The 4222-nt window shown below is 38.2% G+C and overlaps 1 non-coding gene across 1 annotated transcript; it reads left to right on the top strand.

Moving 5' to 3' along the window:
- Positions 1 to 2868: 2868 nt before the first annotated feature.
- LOC129535375 (U6 spliceosomal RNA) lies at positions 2869 to 2975 on the top strand. Its single transcript, XR_008681636.1, has one exon. It is a non-coding gene; the product is annotated as a U6 spliceosomal RNA (small nuclear RNA).
- Positions 2976 to 4222: the final 1247 nt, after the last annotated feature.

A 4222-nucleotide genomic window follows, 5' to 3' on the forward strand; every position in this document is an offset into this window, starting at 1 on the left:
ACTTTTTTAACCCTTCACCCAGAGTAGTGATTTGGAACTTTATCAGCAAGAAGAGAAATTACTCCTAAAGCTGAAGAGAGATCATTCTTGAAAGACAAATGGTTTCCTTTCAAAATCATTTGTTTTACCTTTTTTATGCTGCCATTGCCTGGTTGGTGCTAAGGCTATCAGCAGAGTAGAATGAGTTAAAGGTTGCTCATTTTCCCCTCTCATATTTTTCAGTGTCCAGAGAGGACATATAAGTGCTGAAATCTAGGCAGAGAGTCAACAATCTGAGTGACCATGAAAACAGAGTTTCATAGCTAGAACCTGCTATGTTTGGTTATCCACTAATATGTCCTCATAAGGAACAAATCCCCTCTTGCATGAAATGTGGCTGCCTTTCATTTTTCTCTGTATACTATTTTAATCTTGTTGGATTGGGGGGTGGGGTGGGGGTGGGGTGGGGAACAGAAATGAGCCCAATGCATTCTAACTTTGTGTGGGTGTCTCTCTGGCTTGGTTACCAAAGAAACCATTATGTTCCATACTATTCGAATAATGGCTTTACTAGTGCTCTAAATACTTTCTTCTTTTCCAACCTGACTGCACTGCAGATTTAGAGTCACCATCTGTTGGTAGCCAAAGAGAAGGGTTTCTGGAAATGCTATGGCCCTTTCCACACTGTTTTAAGCCTGGGTCTCAAGATTCCAACCTGAGAAGTTGGCTTCCAAGGCCAATATTTCCCCAGCAAACCCGGGATGGCATCTCCACGCACCACTGCACTGCCAAACTGTGGAAGTGAAAGGTATTTGCCGATGTTCTGAGAGGCTGCCAAGCCTCAGGCCACCCATGCTGTGAGGTTCCTGTCTTGCTGCAGTTACAAGAGCAATGCAGCTCTGGCCCAGAAGTGCAGAGGGGAGCTGGTTGTCACAAGTGTCTGTCACTCTAGGCACTGGACTCAATCATGTATGTCATCCACCCACAGATCTGATTTCGAGAGTAATCAGTGCATAGAGCAGCTGAGGCCACTTCTCCTCTTAGTCGCCAGGTTGTGACCTCCAGAACCTCCCATTCCACAGCAGAATTCCACAAGGAGCCGAGGAAGCTTATGCCCTCATGAGGGGTTTTGTAGAAAAGTACCTGGTTTTTACCCTCTATCGACATTGCCCTTCCCCACACACACTTTCCCCTAAGTTTATTGAGATGTAATTGACATATAACACTGGGTAAGTTTAAGGTGTGCAATGTGATGATGTACATGTACAACAATATGTACAACATGTACATACTGTGAAATGATTACTGCAAAAAGATTAGTTAACATCTCCATTACCTCACATAGGTATAGGTAACCTTTTGGGGAGAGGGGGCATGAAAACATGTAAGATTTACTCTCTGAGTAAATTCCAAGTATATAATACAGTATTGTTAACTATAATCATCATGCTATACCTGAGGTCCCCAGAGCTTATTCATCTTATGACTGTAAATTTGTATCCTATGACCAACTCTTTATGTGGATAGAAGCACAATGCATTTAGCAAATTTCCTATGAATCTGATGCAACCAGAAACTAAGGAATGAGGTCTTCTTGAAAATCTCCGGGTCTTTGCAACAAAAGGTTCTGAGTTTCTCTTCCAAGCAGCCTGGTTTCTCTTTTGGAGATTTTACATAGATATTAAAGGGCTTCCAAATTTCTCTCCTTAGGGCATCCAAGTATAAATCTGATGAAATTTTTTAGTTGGTCCAACCACAAGAGTGCTATTGATTGCAAATTAAAAATACACAAGCTTGAGACTTTCCTGGTGGTCCAGGAGCTAAGATCCCACACTCCCAATGCAAGGGACCTAGATTCAATCCCTGATCAGGGAACTAGATCCCACATGCTACAACTAAGTGTTTGCATGCCTCAATGAAAATTGAAGATCCCATGTACTGAAACAAAGACCTGGAACATCCAAATAAATAAATAAATATTTGCTTTAAATAAAAATAAGCAAGTTTTCCTAAGGCAAGTAGGTATTTCCACTGAGACAAACCCACACTACTACCACCCCTTTCTAAAATAGTACTTTAAGCTAGCGGTCTCCAAACTACTTGGATCAAGCATACAAAAACTGTTCACATAGTGTGGGCTTCCCTGGTGGCTCATCAGATAAAGAATTCGCCTGCAATGGAGGAGACCTGGGTTTGATCTCTGGGTCAGGAAGATCCCCTGGAGAAGGGAATGGCAACCCACTCCAGTATTCTTGCATGGAGAATCCCATGGACAGAGGAGCTTGGTGGGCTGTAGTCTATGGGGTCACAAAGAGTCAGACATGACTGAGCAACTAACACTTTCACTTTCAAGTATGGTGGTGGTTTAGTTACTAAGTTGTGTTCAAGTATATGTACCTTTATTTATAAAGTACTTACACTAATATATTATCACATTACAAAGCAGGCTCCCAAAATTTAAATCTTAAAAGCATTGAAAATGAAAATGCAATGTTATTTTAAAATTAAGCTCAATATTGTTTCATTTATTAAAAGTACAAAAGTTGCTTTTGCTAATACTGGGAAAATATTAGCTTTTGCTAATACTGGGGGAGCAATATGATCAAGCATGCTTTTAAACTATTTTTAAATTTAGCTTAGTTCAGAAGTCTTGTGCTGAGTTCAATTGACTTTGTTACTTGGATTTTAAAGCTATGGCAGTTAAAAAAGAAGAGAAAGATTCAAAAGAGATAGACAGATAGATCCAAAGGGAAGAAGTAAGAGTAACTGCATAATAAAGTTTGATAATACATGCTGTAAAAATCTAATAACTTTATAATTAAATATGTATAATAATAATACATTTAGAAAACAGATAATATCTGCAAGTCCCTTAACAAGGTACATATAGTGCTCACTTTGGCAGCACATATACTAAAATTGTAACGATACAGAGAAGATTAGCATGGCCCCTGCCCAAGGATGACATGCAAATTCGTGAAGCGTTCCATATTTTTAAAAGAAAACTACATGCCAATATCACTGATGAACATAGATGCAAAAATCCTTAACAAAATTCTAGCAATCAGAATCCAACAACACATTAAAAAGATCATATATCATGACCAAATGGGCTTTATCCCAGGAATGCAAGGATTCTTCAATATCCACAAATCAATCAATGTAATACACCACATTAACAAATTGAAAAATAAAAGTCATATGATTATCTCAATAGATGCAGAGAAAGCCTTTGACAAAATTCAACATCCATTTATGATAAAACCCTCCAGAAAGCAGGAATAGAAGGAACATGCCTCAACATAATGAAAGCTATATATGACAAACCCACAGCAAACATTATCCTCAATGGTGAAAAATTGAAAGCTTTTCCCCTAAAGTCAAGGGTGCCCACTCTCACCACTACTCTTCAACATAGTTTTGGAAGTTTTGGCCACAGCAATCAGAGCAGAAAAAGAAAGAAATGGAATGCAAATTTGAAAAAGAGAAGTAAAATTCTCACTGTTTGCAGATGACATGATCCTCTACATAGAAAACCCTAAAGACTCCACCAGAAAATTACTAGAGCTAATCAATGAATATAGCAAAGTTGCAGGATATAAAATCAACACACAGAAATCCCTTGTATTCCTATACACTAATAACGAGAAAATAGAGAGAGAAATTAAGGAAACAATTCCATTCACCATTGCAATGAAAACAGTAAAATACTTAGGAATGTATCTACCTAAAGAAACAAAAGACCTATATATAGAAAACTATAAAACACTGGTGAAAGAAATCAAAGAGGACACTAATAGATAGAGAAATATACCGTGTGCATAGATCAGGAGAATCAATATAGTGAAAATGAGTATACTACCAAAAGCAATCTATAGATTCAATGCAATCCCTATCAAGCTACCAACGGTATTTTTCACAGAGCTAGAACAAATAATTTCACAATTTGTATGGAAATACAAAAAACCTCGAATAGCCAAAGCAATCTTGAGAAAGAAGAATGGCACTGGAGGAATCAACCTGCCTGACTTCAGGCTCTACTACAAAGCCACAGTTATCAAGACAGTACGGTACTGGCACAAAGACAGAAATATAGATCAATGGAAAAAAATAGAAAGCCCAGAGATAAATCCACACACCTATGGACACCTTATCTTTGACAAAGGAGGCAAGAATATTCAATGGAGAAAAGACACTGTCTTTAACAAGTGGTGCTGGGAAAACTGGTAAACCACTTGCAAAA

Source organism: Moschus berezovskii, chromosome X (genome assembly GCF_049115385.1).
Source record: "Moschus berezovskii isolate FMDL1 chromosome X, NW_MosBer_1.0, whole genome shotgun sequence".
Lineage (NCBI taxonomy): Eukaryota > Metazoa > Chordata > Mammalia > Artiodactyla > Moschidae > Moschus > Moschus berezovskii.